General features: G+C 36.0%; 2 protein-coding genes across 9 annotated transcripts in view; one reads left to right on the top strand and one right to left on the bottom strand.

Moving 5' to 3' along the window:
• Positions 1-20,536, top strand: part of LOC117606556 (uncharacterized) — a 66,443-nt gene that overhangs the window by 20,641 nt on the left and 25,266 nt on the right. The gene's annotated exons all lie outside the window — the stretch shown is intronic.
• Positions 1-20,536, bottom strand: part of LOC117606543 (uncharacterized) — a 38,312-nt gene that overhangs the window by 10,927 nt on the left and 6,849 nt on the right. The window contains exon 1 of one of the 8 annotated variants that reach the window (XM_034329104.2): positions 84-349. The exons of the other annotated variants lie outside the window; for them this stretch is intronic. The gene's annotated coding sequence lies outside the window, so the exon portion shown is untranslated. Of the gene's footprint in view, positions 1-83; positions 350-20,536 lie in introns of those variants that run through there. 8 annotated transcript variants of the gene reach the window in all.

Genomic DNA, 20,536 nt, shown 5'->3' on the forward strand with positions numbered 1-20,536 from the left:
GGCACCCCAAAAAACAAGGGGTCTATCGTTTGCAAACCAGACACCATGACCTTCCCCTCGGTGGTGAATTGGAGGTTGCATACCAGGTAACGAGATCACATCCGTCGTCAGGCTGGAAAGCTGCCCTATCGATTTCGCGACACTCGATTGGCCCTCAAGAATCTCCTCAAATGTCCTCGAGGCTTCTGTTCCCGTTGCTGAAATTTCCCGTCGCTTTGTGCCTTGAAAGCGAGCCTCTTCCGTAGCCTCGTAGAAAGAGAAGCAACAATCGCTCCTCTAACCGAAAGTGCACAGAGATCAAGTGATCTTGACACACTGTCGCTGCCAGGTCGACGTCTAAACTTAACTCTGGCAATTGCAGCTCGTGTGTACACGTATGCAGAATGTCATGATCGACTTCCGGCAACTGACGTTTCGTGTCGGCTGATTCCTCGTAGCCTGGTCACGTCACGGCCCAAGGAACGCGCCAAGAGGTTGTCAATTGACCCGTTTGTTGATGCAAGCATCTTGAATCGACTGCTTGGATCAAATGCGAAGGAGAAATTGTTTAGCGAGTAATTGTAAACGTTGCTTCATATTGCGCCGTGGTGGTTGAGGATATCAGGTTGTAAGAGTCCAGTGATTTAGAGGAGTCATATACTTGATGAAACCCTTCTTAGTTTGATGGTCTTTGTAGCAGAAAAAATGAAGTTGGAAGTGCTAGATGATTGATTAAAAACAATATTTTTCTAGCATGGTAAACAAGTTTCTTCGAAATTAATGACTCTGTGTGAAAAGAAACTTTACAAACCAATTTATACCCAAACTTTCGGCTTTAATACAATAATACAAAAAAGTTGATAAATATCAAATTAAATGTCCTTTTTGACACGTTACTAAATTGAAGTCTATTAAATTTTTCACATCAGCAATTGACTGAAAACCAATTAACACGATTCAGATTATTAATCGTTCATCTGTAACTCAATTCAAATATTGAAATTTCAATATAATATAATTACATTAAATATAATAAAATTTGTTAATAAATAATGAACGATAATTCTTATTTATTTCATCCGGTGAGAGATACGTATAATAACGTATCAATCGATCATTTGTCCATTGAATTGAGGTAATAAAATTTTCATAAGGAAACAAAAGAAACCTTAATTTCTTGATGAATATTTTCGAAGTTGAAAGGTTCGTAGATCTTTATTAGAGACACTCCTTCAGCTGTTTGTTCGATCGCGATTAATCACTGTCACTGAAATTTTTGTCTCTCCGAAAGAAAGTTTCGACAACGTAATCCCTGTGTTGGTTGCTTCCCAGAGGATGGGATTATGTCATCAAGACGTCCAATATACGCTAATAATAGTTTCGTAAAAAGTGAAATAAAAGATCAATCAGACAATTAAAATATAAATGAAATGTTGATACATTATATCAATAAAAAAAATACTTTTTTAATATTTCAGATCGAACTACAACTTTTGTTTTATATGTTTTCGTAAAGTAAGGAATAAAATAGAAATTTCAGGATGCTAAAATTCTAAGATTTCAGAATTCAAAAATTCCACAATTCCATGTATCGATGCTGCGAAAAGTTATCACTAACCCATTTTATTTTATACCGATAAGTTAACACGAACCACTTCTTGAAGGTACATTAACGTTTTGCTAAAAGTAGATGAAATAGTTCGCGTATCTCGGATTACCGCTGCGCGAACTTCTGCTACCATCTCGGTTTCCTTTTCCTTTTGCTATTCCGCTAGCAATTATCTGACACCTTAACGGTACAGCAGCTAAGAGGCTTTAAATTTTGCTACGAGAAATAGGACTGCGAATCGAAACACGCCACTGATACAGAACAGATAAGTGCTTTCTGGAATAAGCCGATATATAATTATCACCCTACAGTACGTTTCAAAAGTATACCAACCCTTAAAATTAAACCATGCAATTAAATACATCCGATCTACGAAAAAGTTAATTTTTCCTTTAATTAAATATAACCCGATTAAAAATTTTACTTATATGTATTTAATTAGTAAAATAACGAAAATAAAATTTCATGTAATTAATATTTAATTGAACCAATCAATTTGAACGTCAATTACGTTAACTCCATGTTACTTTTATATTATTTAAAAAAATGAACGATTCAATTCCCTCAGCTTTTTTGAACTTCAAAATCAGAATGTTCGATTGAAGTTAACAAGCCAATGAAAAAAAATAGAAGAATGAGTGGCAGGCACTTCCATGGTGAAGCTAATTAACAAAGTGGTCACCGTGAAGTTTCAAACGCCAGGAAATCTTTGTCGAGCTAATTAGTTTTTTCTGCCAACGTCGAGCCCCGATCGAAAAATCACGCTCTCGTAGGTAAAACGTTGAAAAAAAAAAAAAAGAAATAGTACTAGACTCGTTACAAACGCGAATTTCTATCCTACAAATTGTCACGACCTGGGGAATTAAAGCTAACTGGCAAAAAATTTTAATCATAGATCTTCATAGTTCTCCTCTTCTATTTTCCTATAGAAATAGTTCTGTCTTTCTTTCAATTCCATTTTTCAATTCTTCAAAGTTCTATTTATACGTACAGAGTTTTGAAAATATTAGTAGTAAGATTAAACAATATTATACAATATTTCAAAGTAACTACACATGTACTACCACTTTAGTCACGGTTTAACACTTTCTTTATTTTCATCGTTTCCTCTCAATTTTAAAACTCTCCTGCCTGTTCCCTTTTCCAAAGGCAACTACTCTCAACAGCACACTCAACTCTGTAACAATTCTAACAAAATCTTAAAACTCTCCTGCTCTTTCCGTTCCTCAAAGGCAACTACTTCAACAATACCCTCGTCTTTCCAGAAATTCTAACAAAAATCGTCTTCCTTCGTGTTCAGATTCAGCTTACACACATTGTAAGCACAAAAAAGAAGAAAGAGATTTCACGCTATGTACATAAATTCTTAATATTTTTTTTAAAAAAGCCTCGGAAATAAATAATTTTTAAGATTCAGCAGCAAGAATATCGTGCATTCAAGATAAAAAAAAAAATTATATCCTTGATCGGTGTTAGCTTGTACACTGTAACACTGGGTTTCGCGTGAAATGGTGCTCCAATATTTCAATATGTTATCTCGGAAAAGTCAAGCGGAAACGGGCTGGATCGATAAGAGCTGCGTGATAGAACTATATATTCTTCTGTGCTTTGTTTTTATTACCTATCCCCGTGAGAACTATTATTTTACTGCTTATAAACTTAAGCCCGCTCGATTTCAAATTATGAAAATACTTGGTCCATTATAAATTGTTCTATTTCAAAAAATACATTTTAATTAATTTTTCACACCTTTTATATAATAAAAAAAATATATATGAAATGTTGTTTGAAACCCAGAGGGAACTAAACATCTTTCAGCCTAGTAATTTACATGAGAAGGGTTAATTAATGAATATTAAATTTTCTTCAGACTAAAACTGCATTATATTTTTACGTTAACTTTACGACTGTTAGAAAACAGCAATGTATTCTAAAGTGACTGAAGATGCACTACCCAGGTTTTTATGAGTTCTGAACTTTAAACGTATACGACCCCCCAGAGTGCGTAATGTGGAAATAAGTCTGCATTGTGTCCTGCACTCTGGGGACCTCTTGGTGCCTTATTCTAATTGTCAGTGGAAACAGATTTTCAGCACACTTTGGTCGTCCTATGATAGTGTGCACTATTAATAATCTAATTTTACAGGTACTCCACACAATTATAGATTATTTTTTAATATATGCACATATGTTAGTTTAATGCTTCCCTGATTTCGTTCTGGTTTTCAAATCATAAAGTATGGGTATTAATGTATGGACAGCATTTGCATTGTAATTTAGGCAAATGTTACGAGTCATATTTAATGCAAAATGAAAATGGCACGAATTTAATGCACAGCCCAATACTTGAAAGCGGATAAAAGTACAGTAGGCTCTCGTTATATCGCCGCCGACGAGACTGTAGGAACTTCAAAATTATTTGAAGATGAAGAGGAGATAGAAATGTATCATTTTCATAGACTATGATACTAAAAGAGTAACATTATTGTTCTTGAAAATTTTTATGTATGTTAAATCCCTTTCGTGGCGATATAACGAGAGTCTGCTTTAGTGTTACCGGAAAGAGAAGAGAAGAAACGTGAACGTTCACGAAGGGAACTTGTTCAAACTAGCACAGCAGTGAAGCAGGATGTACTTGCCAGTGGAACGATTAGCGTCGAAATTAATTGAAGGCTGACGACGGTCGGGGCGAGGAAAAAGTGTCACCTAATTAACGAGGGCGGCCGTATCGTCGCTAATCGACAGGCCGGTTCGCGCCTGAACTACTAAATGAGATTACTTATTAATGGCGAACGATTTGCACTGCCAACCAACGCCGTGGAAAGTAATGATCTTGTTCATTTGATAACGTAATTGTCGCCATTTATTGGTTATGGCATTTAACAAATAAAGGATCATGTTTCTGTTAATGGTACTCCCTTTTATGAATTCATTGCTGGAAAGGAAGCTAATATTGATATTATAAAATAATGACTATGGCATATCAATTTAAAAGTCAACAAGAGTGACACTAGCACCTCTTGCTGTAAAATAAAAAAGTAATTCACGTTTTTCTGACACAATTCCGGGAAAAATGTATAATAATTATGATATTCATATTCAGGAGAAGTATATGCATCGACGTACAGAGCGCTTTTTGCGAAAAATTGGGAAAAATTTTTGTTATTAAAAACATTTTTATAAAATTTTAAAAGCAAAATTGCAAAATTTGACTCTGTACGGCGTTGTATAATTGTATAAAGAATATTTAAAAAAAAGAATCATGAGAAAATATGGCTTCTTTGTCCTAAAATCTTTGAATTAGTCAGTTACCCTGCAGGAGACCCTCGCTACTGTTAACTTCTAAAGCTTAAAATTCGAAGAAAATGATCATACGAGCAATTTATTATTAATTTTCTTTCTAATGAAATATAAAATTCATAGATTGTTAAAATATTGAAATATTTGAATTGTTTTAGTCTTATATAATTTTCTTGAAATTGTAAAATACACACGGAACGGCGAAGCGAGATTCAAGGTGGAAATTGAAATGCAGGGATCGGCACAACGCTTAGAATGGAGGTCACGCGTGGCTAGAAGGGTGCAGCCGCAAATTATAGAGTGATTATAAATTAAGGCATTAGTATCAGGACGCGGCAGGCGTTGGGCCCGAGTGTTGAGCAGCGTTATCGCGTTAGTCGTGAGCGAGCGAGCAAAATAATTAGAACGAGCTCGGTCTGTATATAAGCAGACGGTGGAAAACCTATTTCCGACTAAACGGATAACCCTTGGATATTAATCGACGTCGTAGACGTTGCTTAAGGTGACGAATTCCCATTCATTCTGGGAAGACTCATCATTTCTTTAGAATATACCTTAATTGGATGCATCTGAATCGGTGCTTCAATACATTTAACTTCAAATTAATATCCTCATATATGTTTTATAAGTTTGGGCCTCCATTGACCCAGATTCTGCTGTTCAAGGAAGAAATACAGCCTTCAAATCTTGATAACTAAAAAATAACGATGCAATTTTTTTACTAATCACCATAGGATCTTTCCAACACCCCCTTCCTTTTCAACCAAACCCTACTAGGATAAATAACACATGGAATTGTATGGAGTGCAAAGGAAACTGCACGTTGATTTTGGAATGTTGAAGTGGTTTCAGGGTCGCTTTCATGAGAAAGTCGCGAAGAGGAAAGGAGCGGAAAGCAGTGGAAAAACCTCGTTATAGCCCGGCGTGTTTTACGACTCGACGAAGTCGAACAGCTCCCCGGAGTTTCGAGGCCAGTAACGGGCTAAAGCATTTTATCGCCCTCGACATAATTTCTCCTGATGTTTGCAGGAACGAAAAGTTTCGCTTCGCTTGCAAAGCTATTTTGGTCGCTGTATAAGCTCCGTTTAGCCACGAAACAATCGTCGCCAACTCGTATTCGTCTTTTTCTATGTCGTATAAAAGAGAACGGTGTTCATGGCAGTACGAGATCAATCTTTAGACAACCTTTCGTGTGAATGTACACCCTCGCGCAATTTCGCCTTCCCTGGGTTTAAAAATCCTTGTAACTTTGATTTTTCTCGACATTTCTGAATCATTCTTCTTTTGTATTAGAAATACTAATAAATTTGTAATGATAATAATCATACTGTGAAAATGGATATGGTTTATTTCTCCCAGGGTTCTCCCAGGATAGAAAGCAATCGTTGCACCGAGGTGTACACATTGCGTGGGAGTGAAAATCTTGCGGAAAATATATCGGAATTTCCACAGAGAACTGTCGTGAGAAGAAAGATTTATGGACATGTATGAGAAATTTAAGGCTTTGTTTTTCCTATCGTCGTCCTTTATACATCGTTGTTTTGTGGATTCTGAAGGATGTATTTTTATTTTCTTTGTTTTCCTGTGTATTGTAAACCCTGTCCATCGTTTGTCTTGTGATTTAGTATAGATCAGCGATGGACATCGGGGTAATCTTTTGGAGTAAACAAATTAGGATGATCGATTTTAGATAAAAGTTATTTCGTCAGCTAAGCGGATTTTGACCATCATGTTTTCCGACAAAAATTTCATTAATACGAGTAAAATATTGAGAATGAAAAATACCAGATCATAAAGGAACGATTGTTATTGATAAATTATTGGAATTCTGTTGAATATGATTCAGAAAGTGGTTTATCAAAGTTTCTTGAATATTTATTCTCTTCAACCAGAAATGTACATTCATCTTTCAGGTTTCTTTCTCTTTGACAGCAAATCCCATTGGTTTGTTTCTTTCACCTCAACGTGAGCATTAATATTTATGAATGTCTCTTGGGTTACGTATAATATTACAACGAATATAATTTCTGTCAGAGAAGCAGAAATATTCGTAACAATGTCTGATATAATCATCAATATGTATTTTAGACCTTGGACGGCGGACCATGGAGAGAGACTCAATTTTAATTTAATTTTGTACTTCATCTTATTTTTTGAAATTTTGAAAATTGCCTATCTCTATTTTTAATAGTAAAGTTTCAATATGTTTTGTAAAAAGATTTTACTATGACAGTGAATGTATTAATAAAGGAAACTGTCTGCTCCATACTTGCAAAGGAATTTTATCAATATCGTGTCTGTACACTGAAAACAGGAAAAGATGAACGAGCTAGGTATTCCTGATACGAATAGGTAGTAGAGCTAGATTCAACAGGTATTTCTCAGATAATGGTACATAAGAGGTCTGACTTGAACGACGCTTCTTCTAATGGGAATTCCAAGAACTTTCTGGGAATTTGTAAATCGAAGTTTGTGGAAATGGGGTGAATAGAAACACCGTAAAAAATGTAAGATGTGAAACATTCAATTTTTTCGGAATATTTTAGGTAAATGGAGGAATAATTAGATTGTGATTTTAATGAAAGTAGTTAACATCAACGCAAGGACTTATTCTTTCAGCCTTAAATATCCTTATATAACGAGGCGGGAAACTTAAACAAGTTCCCCGTTAAATACTACAAACTTCTGAAATTACCTTCTTAACTAGTTTTAAACAAAAAGAAGCTTAATACGAAGAAACGACTCGAATTCGAAGCAGATAAAACCACACAATGTATTGCTTTCCTTCTGACCAAAAAAACCTATTATTCCTTTAATACAGATAATAAGATAATTCTACTTTTATATTAATAAAATGATTAAAAATTTATTGTTATCCTAAAATAAATATTATTCATTAAAGTCAGCGAATTTATTTTAAAAAGAAAAACTAGAAGATTAAAAAAGAATCTAACAATTGATCATAGCCTCAGAGGTCCTTCCACTTTCCCATTCTTAATTAATTTTTAATTTCTTAACGAGTTCTTTTTTAACGCGCAACATTACCATTATTTTTCGAACACCCAGTACACAGTCCCACGGGAAATTGTAGAAAATAGATGGTAGAAACTGACGTCGCGGAACATCAGCGAAATTGTCTATTCCCCATTACCCAGCAGGAGGCTGATGCGCCTACGGGTCTCTATAACGTTAGAATAACAGGGTATAGAGTGGCTGTAAATGTAAATAAGCTCTGGAGCCACCGTCGACAATTATTGGCCGATCTCATTTTGCCATGTCACGCACGGTACACAGAGCATGCACGCTTATGGGGATCATCCACCAAACGCAAAAATGTGCAATTTCGGCTGAACTGTAATGGAAACGTTATTTTGCTCGTGGAAAGCCAGAAAAAAATGATCGAAAATTTTCTATGGTTTATCAAAGAACATTGTTTGCCTTCCGATTTCTTTTTCCCCCTTTCCCATGATTTATGCTCACATTATACAACAACGTACTTCATTTTTAAGCAGCGCGAAACGAGGGTGCAGCACATTACCATGAGCAGGAGTTATCGCAGTCTAACGACTTCGTTTGTGGAACAACTTTGTACTTGGAGATTTTGCGAAAATTGTAAAAGTTTCTAGCTAAATGTAATCTTATGATGGAATAAAGATTTTTTGTGAGGAATCCATGATAATGTACATGTACGTTTGTTTTCATTTCACGGAAGCAAAAAATTGTCGTTTCGCAGGCAATTAAAATAAAAAAAAGTTCTCGCATTTAATTAATGCAATTGACTATAAAAACGCTATAAGCAGAAGTTTTTCTTATCACTTTTTCACTCTTCGTACTTGATATTCTATTTCTTGCTTTAGTGTATAATAACACAATCTTCTACATACTTTTTTCCCTTTGCTTACATTGAAAACGCTATGCAGTTTATATCACTACTTTGAGATTCTTCCTTTGCACTTAAAAAGAAATTTAAATTGCGCCCGCGCCGGATTTTTTTACTACCTTTATGTCTTAGAATATGCGTGTTGATTGTTAATCACTTTTTTCCCCCTTTTAAACCTTATACAATGAATTTTTATGAATATGAGTGGCTTATATTGAACTTTACGAGTATAATAATGTACTCTTTCAGCGAGACGTAGATTGGAAGAAAAATTGAATCTTTTTCGAAGCTTTTAAAATTTTATAAAAGTAACGTTACTGTATTGTATTTTTATAGATTTAATAAAAGTTATCTTTGGTGTTAATAATTTTGGAAGAGTAAGCTTTTAACCCTTCGTGTTAAATATTTTACATTGCTTACTGACTGTGAAGTTTAATTATCTTTAGATTCAATAATTTCAACCCTAGGACGACGGACCATGGAGAAAGCCCCAATTTGAATTTTTCTAACTTTCACACTGTTTTAAGATTATTTTACAAAGGGGCTGAAATAATAATTCTCTAAATTTTCTCAAAAATCTGACAGCTTATAAATCGTCGTTTAAATTCAAATAAATCACAATTTTTATCAGTCTACGATTAATCTCGACAGGTAGGTTTCAAAAACATCAAAAGATAGCCATAAAATCCGATATTTCGATGTTATCGCCGCGAAAGTGTCACGCATCAAATCGGTCTCATAAATCAGTCCCTCTACCACCCTATATTTTGATATTTTATTTCTATCGAGCTGTTCGCGATCGTTCGTTCGTTTTCATTTCTTTCCAGCTGGCTGACTTTCGGCAAACACCGATTATTAGGAGGAGCGAGTTTTCATTTCTCGACGGGTCCACGAATTCATATCGGTCGTTGGTGAAAACGAGCACGTACCCGGCCACCGATGGAATTCGTCGAAATTTGCATAAAATCAATTGCCGGCCACGTGATTTCGAATTGAAAAACAACAAAACGAACTTCGGATCCTCCTGTCTTCTTCGACTTCTACTTCTTTCTTTTTTCTGTCCCCTCTCTCATTTCCTCCTTTCACTGTCCTCATTCTTCATCCGTTCCAGTACCGTCGACTCGTCCCCCTTATTCCCGTCGTTTATTACGATTTGCATTTTTTATCACTTTACTCACGCCTGGTCGACCCTTGCCGATATCTAAACGAGATCGTAATATCTGTCGATTGCCTTCGATTCATTGGCGATTCCAGAGTAATTCGTGAATACCATGAACGGTGCTCAATGTCCCCACCAGGACAAAGGGCAACCCCCTGCCATCACCTCTGTGGTGGAGAAGCAAAGTACCCTTCAGGCTAGGCAAACAACTTATTTCATACAGAAAATTTTCATTTCTTCAAATTTTTAAAATTGTCATCTTAAGGTGGAATTTGGAAAAAAAAATTTGTTTATAATTTTCTTCCTAGAATAATCCTTCTTAATTAAAATGAACAAAAGTTTTCATCGATAGGATAAATAATTTCCGAAATAAAAATTCAAAGATGTAACCCTTTTGCACTAAGCAAAAATCGTGATATTTATGGCCTCGTATTTTTCAAACCATTTTGAAACGAGAAAAATGATGACTTAAACCCCACTTAATTTTCAATTTTGAACAATATTTGAGATATCGAAGGAAAAATACGATCGATATAGCGTGGAAATACCCAACATGTTTCTTCTTGAAACTTACATATGTTCGACAAAAATCTTGACGATACGAGGTCGCTCGATAAAAGGGGCCAAGATACGCTACGTGAAATAACAGTATTTCCTGCTCGTCACGCGAAAACGCCATCGAAATTCAATCAGCTGTTCGAACGAACGAACATTTGCAGCAGAAAATCGAGTTTGTAGCTGAACGATGGTCATAGAATACCATACCACGAAGGACTAAGAAACAAAATCATTTTTTTTGAGCGAAAAACTTGGATCACCTTTTGTTCTCCAAACTGTGTTAAACTACTTGTACATCCACAGGGTGTCTAGTCTCTTTTGAATTTCAATGTACCATTTACACGTGCAGCACGTTTTTATCAGTTCATTCCTATTTGATATTCCAAGCAAAACCGGATAAAATAAAAAATGAAAATTTATTTGACAGAAATAGTAGGATAATTTTTACTTTAAGAATTTTTAGTTTGATAAACATAGCCTATTTCAGTTGAAATTTTATGCTCTGTCGTAAGTCTAAATATTATAATACATTGTTATTATTTTTACCGACCATAAATGCAATATCATCGTCGCCTTATAATACATAATAAATGCAAATACTTTTTATTCATCAACATCGAGGGTAACGAAGCAACGCGAAGGACGCTCCTCTTCCAACCCATAGGTTTTTACAGCTAAGAATGGTCGTTTCACGGAAAATTATTATCGCGAGCCTGTCACGTTCAACAGGCTATTAATTATACGCCTCATTGCAGCTCCCTTGGAGGCAACGGAAGGAACGCCGAGAAAGTGAGACCAATCTTAACGAGACGTTTACAAGGAGGCCTTCCTACTCGATCAATTCACCTCTCTCGCAATTCCCTTTGAGACTAGTTTCCCGGACGTTCGTCTGTCGCGTTCAAATTTCCGTTTAAATTGACTGGGGCTCCGCTGCCCGGTAAATCTCCATCGAAAAACAGTCAATCTGATTTCTGTATCGATTCCTCTCCAATTTTGACTAATGTCACCAGATTTGCAAGATTAAATCCCGAAAAAAATTATTTATAAAATATAAGATTCGATAAAAGAAAACGAGTTAATGGCGTCATAACCTGTCAAGGGCAACCAATGAATCCCATCATAAGATAATACTTACAATGGGAACTACCCAAGCGTTACACTCACTTATTAATGAAACTTTGCCAGCTTGTAGAACTTGTCGAGCTGAACACGCCTATACCCCGTTTTGTGGGCAGACGGTTAATTGTTTAAGAGATATTAATAATTAAAGTTAGTTACTACTTACTAAAAATTGTCATCATTAAAAAAAAAAAAAAAAAAAAAAAAAAACAGTAACCCGGGATTTGAACCGAGGACCTTTAGATTGCGAGTCATGTATCTAACCACGGAGCGGATCCATGACTCGCAATCTGAAGGTCCTCGGTTCAAATCCCTGGTTCCTAAAAATTTTTTTTTGTTTTTTTATGATAATTTTTATGTAATAGTTATTCAAAAAAGACAAATTATCATTAAAAAAAAAAAAAAAAAATGTTGGGAACCAAGGATTTGAACCGTGGATCTCTAGATTGCGAATTGTATGTGTGAGTCTGTCATACTTCTCAATGTAAGTAGTAACTAACTTTAATCTTTTAAACAATTAGTCGTCTGCCCACAAAACGGGGTATAGGCGTGTTCAGCTCGACGAGCTCTACAAGCTGGCAAAGTTTCATTAATAAGTGAGTGTAACACTTGGGTAGTTCTCCTTGTTAGATTAATATGCTGGTCAATGGTATGATATCTTATGACGACATCCGGCTGAAAATGTTATCTACGTTCTTCGAGTGTCCAGTGACTTACGAATGAAAGTACATAATACACTAAATACTTTACAATTAAGATACGGGTCACAATTGACCCAAAGTACAAATTTTCCTACTTCGATGCATTCTTTCTGCTAATGAATCTCTCATCGCGCTGACAATGCACACGGCGTGTTTACACGTACATTTACAAGCCAAAGCAGGGTTGTCCCCTGGAATGATGTCATTAATAATACCTGAGGATAGAAGGACGCATTGGCAGAGGTAGAGGGAGGCTAGACGCGAGGGAAGCAAGATATATCTGGTGTTCTGGCACATCATGCTAATGTTCTACTTTGCATACGCTATCCGTGCAGTTTCAGCCAGGGTTACTGTCGTTAATGCCACGCCACTCATTTCACGTCAGACCGAGATAGCGCAGGGTAAAGATTTGCTTTCGTGGTCGCGCGATATTAGCCGCCTAATAGAAAAAAGAGACGTTTGTACGTCTTACAAAGTTGCGTGACATTTGTTGCAACAACCTGATACACGGTAATAGATAAGACGGTTCCCTGGCAATCATTTAATTTCTACTAAATCTATGAACATAATTATTTTTAACAATCTTTAAGCTACAAATTGACACACCATAAGTGTCGATTTATCATACTTTTATGTCATGAAATTGCGTTTAATTTAATGTTCTTACACTTCAATTACGTTTCCCACAAATTGATAATTAATTCAAATTCCCTGACTAACAGTACAGGTCCAAATGGTTCTTATGTAAAGTACTTAACTATAGTTAGGAATATATGAATATTCAATTGGGTTAGCATAATGGTGTTTAAATTGGTACAGCATTATCCTAAAGACATTTTTTGGAATATCTCGAAATACAGTTTTCGAACTTGTACTCTTCTTCGACTGACCGATTCAATCGTATACGACGCTTTTGAAAAATTGATCAGACCAAAGTGCACGAGCTTCCTCGGTTCACGATGTGTATCGAACTACTACTGTAACGACTGGATTAACCGATCACTCCGAGTCACGATTGTTCGTATAATCCGCTTATTTTCCTCGTCCTTCGTAGTCCGGTTTTAGCCCTGACATTCGTCGCGGTATCAACCATTTGGAATTCCCCGCGTTACGTAATTCCGGATAATTAACCGGCATCGAACGAACGAGATTGCACCAGTTGCCGTATTTGTCCATCGGCCCATCCCCGTGGAATACCTAAACAACGGAAGCGCAGCATTCGATTGCTTTTGATACAGTGAATTCTGGGAAACCACTTGTATTTTTCTAAATTTATGGAAAATTGTAAAAAGTATTACAGTAGACTCTCGTTATATTGCCGTTGACCAGATTGTAGGAGAAGGAGAAGCCTAAAGCTTCAGGCCTAAAGCAATGAATTAGGACTTGGATCGTATTGTGATGCATTAGTGTCCGCGTTTAAATTGACCGATTTATTTTAGTGTCAACGTTGCGCGAGCAATCGATCAGTCGGCCCATTGGCATTCAAACGTCAATGCCACGTGCTCCGAATCGTTTCATGCGTATACACGAGCCAGACGTTGCGTAGGCGTTAAGAGAGCAAAGGGTCGACGAGTAAACGCTGTCTACAACTTGGATCAATGAACGAAACGGTTTACAGGCAATTACTCTCCAACCGTGGTTCATTGACGCGTGACCAACGTGATCATCCTGAAGAGGTAAAAAAAAAAAAAAAAAATGAAAATAAAAAAATCTTCGAGCTACTGTTTCATTTTAAAAAATATCAAATTTATAAAATTAAAAAATTAATTTAAACAGTTCATTCCGGTAGTAAAAAGTAATTAATTTTTATTAAAATAATAAAGTTACATAATTCTGTAAAAAAGGTCTGTAATGTAATAAAGAGAAACTTCTACTGTTTTATGTGTTCTTTGTTACATATTTAACACGAGCATATTGCAATCTTGTTAAATTACTAGGTTATGTTACAAATTAAATAAAATCCGTTGACGAAGGTTTCTACAGCTCTAACTGGATAATCACGGATCGTCTGCTCGAAAATTACGTTGCAAATTTAATGAAATGCACTGTCATGCACACACCATGGCCTGTTGCATATAATTGAAACGTCATCGCTGACACATGGATTAAATTTATTTCATCCTTGATATGAACAAAAATGGGTGGTAACGAGATAGATAACTGGTTAAAAATGAAATGAATTTCGTATTACGATCTTTAAAACAGCATCAATTGACATCAACCCTTTCTCGTGCTCATTTCTCTCGATAAAGAGATTGGTCTTCAGGTATCCAAAGGTCATACCCTTATCTAAATACAATCTCGCGTGAAATGCATGGTATAAGAGGGTAACTGTTCTGGTACGGGGCCAAAGTGTTACGGAATATCGATTCACATGAGGCGACTCGCATCTTACGGTCTGTTATCTCGTCGCGGGGATTGCTTAGCGGATATCTAAACGACGATCGATCGACGCCGAGCTGAGAAACCGATATCTCAAGTTTCGTCTTGGAACCGCATCGATCGCGTTGCGGAACTGCAATTAGCGTGCACGTGATTCCACCGATTGTGTGCCGACGCACACGCGGTTATTAACAACGTTGTCATTTCCTGACTGAGTAGTAATCAATCGTGCTAATAGAGATTCGCAAGCAGTTAACCTACACCGGCTTGTTTTATCCAGGAAGGTACTGGCTGCTTCAAAAAACATCAGCAATAAACGATAGAGGTACAGTAGGCATGGTAGCCTTTTATACGGATGTCGTCATAAGATGACATGACTAAAAGACAAGGGATAGATGACTAGCTATGTCAAAATATAGATCAGAGGTACAGTATCGAGCATGGTAGCTCTCATCAAAAGATCCTAAACCTAACGATCCGACTGACGTCATAAGATGCACATGGTAGAGTCATGATGACAAAAAGCAAATGGTGGATGGTTCCTCCCCCTACAGTCACTCTTTCCTCAAAGAAACCCCCCAACTGTAAATTTTGCTGCAACTCCCATTATACTTCCATCTTCGATAAATTTAATTTATTATTTTTCTACACGACTGCACTGTACTTATTTCTTGGAGAGGAAGTAAACAGATCGTACTACATTGTATCAAGTTAGATAACTAAGGACGAAAGTTTACTAAGGCGACTAGTTTTTGCTAGGAACGTTATTTCTGCTTCATTTCTCACGGCACGAGACGTTGTTCATTAATGCCTCGTTTCTTTATGGTCCAAGGGGCAAGGGTTTTTCGGTCAATCGAGTAGGCTCGCTGTTGAAAAGTGGTTACCAAGCGGAAGAGTTTCGCGAGACAAAAGAAGCTGAGTAAAAAGAGCGAGGATAGACCGTCGAAAGTTATTAAGAGAATTAACTTTGAACCTCCTGGAATTTGTAGATACTTTATTCCTTCGTGGCTGCGGTCTTGTTATTGGGCTGTTGCATATCGAATGGAAATTTTTGAAACAGAGTCTGACACGATTTGATGACATAAAAGTGTACCAAAATGGCGCTTGTGTCATGCCAATTTGGAGGTTAAGGTTTAATGAACATGTCTGCATATCTGCTTCACCCAAAAAACTGTAAATGACAAATTTCTTGATTACACCGTTTGTTCCAATAAAGATCCAGTCATTTCGTGTTAAGAATATTGATGAAACGTTTATGTAGCTATTTTCATTAAACATTAAGCTTGAAATTGATACACCATAAGTACCATTTTGTGGTACTTTTATGTCACTCTTTGTATGCCTCGAAATTGGTGATTGTTTGCTGTAATCGATAACCAGACATTTTATATTAAAACTTTTAATGGAAGGTTTGCGCGGTCATTTTCATCAAATTTCAAGCTTAAAATTGATATGACATAAGTGGTACTTTACGTCATTAACTCGTATTTCGAAATCTGCCATTTGATATTCAGAAATATAATAATGTACTGATTGTTCAATTTTGATCTGCATTTGAATTTATTCCAAATAGTAATTCCGTTTTTAGGAAAGTATTTTATTTAGAAAATTATCAAATTTGAATATTTTTTAATATTTATATACTGAAATATTCTTTTTTCATTTCAATGGATTTAAAAATTTTATTAATAACGATGGTATTCTAAAAACTATTGGATGAACAAATTTTTTTAATTAACGAAATATTGCTGGAAACGTATATCTACGTATACATGACAGATGGAGAAATAAATATCGAACACGTATTAAATTATATCTATCGAACCGTAAATATTCAATATTAAACGTAAAAAATAAATTTCATCGGAATTCTGTACGAATGTTCCAAACTCAGAAACAGAGTTTTATTCATTTAAATATTTTAACTTTTTTAAATTGAATATCTGCTTTAATAAACTATTATGTTATCAAATATTATATTTCATTTATAAGTTCATTAAAAATGAAACAAAAGATATTTTCAATTTTATATGGATTCAAAAATCCATATCTCTCATAGCTATTTATTTTTTTCGGAAGATTAATTTTCCATCTTTCCAGGTTCACTCTTATAACCGTGTAAAATTATGTTCATTCATAGCAGATATGAAAAAAAATTCGGTTGAATATTAAAAAGAAATGCTTCAGGCAATGCCAAGAGCGCTGAAAGCAAATAGCTAAATTGCTTTTTAATTACCCAATTCATGGACGATTTGAATTGAAATCAAATTTAATAAAAGGTACTGTTATAATGAACGTACATTAATTTTTTAAATATCATCAAAAATATTTATCATACAACTGTCAAAAATAATTACAATCTCCTTCGCTTAATTATAAAATCAATTAGACCATCCCAAATAGATGAGATACAAAATGTTCTTGAGAGTTATTGAAAAGAAGAAAAATCTACGACTACCCTTTTTTATGTAGAAAAATGATCAAGAAATCACTACACCTTCAGGATTCTGTCAATGTATAAAGACAGAAAGGAAGCTGAAATAAATGTCAGACGAGAAACAACGAGACACCGTGAAAAGAGCATAGATCAATCGTAGCGTCGTTTGAAAATACAATTCTCCACCGCTTCAACTTTCAAATATGGAATTTACATTTCACACGATGAGAAAGCGTTTCACCAGGACTAGTACGACGTTTGAAACGCTCTGTCGTTCGTTCTGCTTCCGCTCCATTGTTCAACGACGCTTCGGGTGATCCTGAAGCATCGGGACACGGGAGAATTACTGCAAGTAGCAGCCTCTCCGCTGGAATTTCACCACCGTGGAATAACGATTTCCGTAGACAACCCCCGCATCCGCCGCTTGTGAAACCGTGACGAGCTATTAAATGCTGGATATGCTTGTTTTGACCAGAGGAAGTTGGCAAATTTGTCAAAACATTATGATAAACGAGACGAGCTGATGTGTCATTAAAATTAACCCTTTACTCTGTAAATGACAATATGGCTCACTTTCAGAATTTTTTAATTTTACTTCATATAAATATCTTTGGCATGGAGGCTTTTTTTGACCTAGATATAGGTACTTCTCATACCAGAAAAATCCATTTATATTTTCTCCAATTTTCTACCACTGTCCTTTGAAACTAAAGCCAACCGAATCCTTTCTTGTCAGGATAAACCCGGTTTCCGCTTGACATGCGTGCTGGTGTCGTACCGTGTGATGTCTCATTTGCTGGGCAAGTTGTGCCACGCGAGGTCATTACACGAATCGATGATTCGGCCAACGCGGGGCTATAAATTCTGCCGGGCAATATCGATTCCTAACGCTGCGTGATACGACGTTTCCCTATAAGCTACACTCGTGTACCGATACACGCGTGCCGCACATACGCGAGGCTTGGTGCACCTATCGAAATGTCTCCGAAACGCAATACGCGGTGCAACGCACAGAACGAGGAGAATCAATTTTTGATTGCGACACGTGTTTGCGTGGACGCTGCGGATGACGGGTTTGGAGTAGAAACGTGCGACAAACTGGCTGGTAAAAGGGAATTCCAGAACGATTCGTGTTCTGGGTACATAATGTAATGTAATTCGAAAAGATTGCACCTTGTAGTTGTCAATATAAATTGGGATTATAAATTATTAATAATTTTTTTGTATCTTTCTAAATATTCCCTCTATTTTATTTTCATTTTTCCAGTTTCCTCAGGTACAATGCACTCTAGAAGTTCTTTCCTTATAAATTATACAATGTTTCTGTTTATTTTTTTATCACCCTTTCCATTTCTTCAGTGCTTGCTTTCTTCCGTTTTTCTGATTACTCTATCAATCTTCCTCCATCTACATCCATTCGTTTTATCTACTACTCGTTTCTTCCTTTTCTTCGTCCTGTTTCGGACAAGTTTCTAAATTAAACTTTTCCTTCATCAACAGACTCTGACCAACGGTATGAATAAATTAAGCTGTTATTTTTCGAAATTCTACATCTACACGAAAACGATACCGTCACTAATTACACTTGTATACAGAGTGTTCTAAAGAAAACGATGGAGTCATCATAACGAAATCATCGTTGACACCTAAGAGTACAGGAATTGAATATTTATTAACGAACAATACCAAACTGTAAATTGTTTGATTCATTGTTTATTCCAACGGAGAACTATTGAATTTGTATTCAGAATATTGATGCACTAATTTTTATGAAACCTTAACACCAGGTGGTGAAAGTTCATTCACGCGATATCGCGTGTCCGAACGTTAACTATTCAACACATTCACGAGGTAAGAATGTGCTAAGCTTCAGATTAATATGCCAAATGCATTATTCTAAATTATGTCACACTTTCTGTATTTCAAAAGCCACCTGATACGCAACAAACCTAATAGAATAAAAACTGCACACGTGTTAACGACGAACTTCGATCCGACCTCGTTTCGCAGGGATTGCGGCTCAAGGAGAGGCGTTCATTTATTTATCTGCAGAAAAAAATACGCGGTAGCAGGCATTGAAGAAGCTAATAACGTCAACGAGGAGCAACTGTTTGATGCTGTAAGGCCATGATGCGTTTCCATACGCTATTAAAAATGGCACCGTTTATGTCACCGATCTGCTGACAAGTTTACGACTACGATCGGCGATCTTGAAATATTTCCATCAAGGTCGCGATGATGAAAGATAGTTTGCATGATGCATGACGCGAAAGTTACTTTGGTACCCTTGTGCGCTTCTGTTCCTGGTATGGACGATTACGCGTAAAAATAAATTTTAATGTTAGAATATAAAGATTCATGGGAATTTTAATGCGATTCATACGCTGAATAATCAATTTCTTCAATAATCAATGGGTGGGGAGAAGCGCGGACCTTAAAGAGTGACTCGGAATTCCATAGACTCCTCTTAACTCTTGAATGGTACCTAACGATATGAATATCTGAACTCTTGAATACCTAACGATATTTTAACTAAAGTTAGACGTATTAATTGAAAAAAAAAAAATTGTTTTATTTTGCTTCAAAAAAATATTTTAATTAAAAGTCTTGAAACATTATTGGATAAAATAATTTTAGACACCTTGTATATAGAATACTGTAACGGTGCTCGAAACGAGGAACATAAAACGCCGTCAATGTGATCATTGACAGGGCTGAATGGACACACGATTACTATCGCGCCTATTTACTAACGAGATTGAATTAATTGACAATTGGTCAACATATCTCCATATTACATTTCATTATTCCCTACTGTATCGTGTAAAGCTGCATCCTATTGTACTCAGGAAATTAACGCAACACTTCATGGCATCGTATTGTATCTTCAATGGGAATGGATAAACCAAGTTACAGGGATAGATTGCAGCAGACTAAATGATTCTGATCTGATTTCATGACATAAAAGTATCTCCAAATGGCGCTTATGGCACATGAATATAAAGCTTAAAGTCTGATTCAAATAACCATACAAATCTTTCATTAATATTCCTTATATAAAATGACTGGGACCTACATTAAACGTTCATCAAATCAAAGAAAAAGAATTTCAGATATGACTGAATGATTAAATTTAAAATACCCGCGAAGAATAAAAATCATGTATTCAAGCCCTATAGACTTCCGGTTCCGCGGGTGTAGATTAATGTCTACGGGCAGGCTTATCGACGATCTAGCGTCGGCTCGAATGGACGTCCGAATTTATCCGGAGCTCTGTAAAATAGACAATAAATTTCCGACACGCTCGAACCGTCGCGTTCCAATTTCTACTTCAACCTTTTTTTCCGTCACAGTTTGCTAGGGGTTAAAAAAAAAAAAAAATCGGACCGGGCTATCGGATAGTGACGCTAAC

The sequence above is a fragment of the Osmia lignaria genome, chromosome 8, assembly GCF_051020975.1.
Source record: "Osmia lignaria lignaria isolate PbOS001 chromosome 8, iyOsmLign1, whole genome shotgun sequence".
NCBI classification, from domain to species: Eukaryota; Metazoa; Arthropoda; class Insecta; order Hymenoptera; family Megachilidae; genus Osmia; species Osmia lignaria.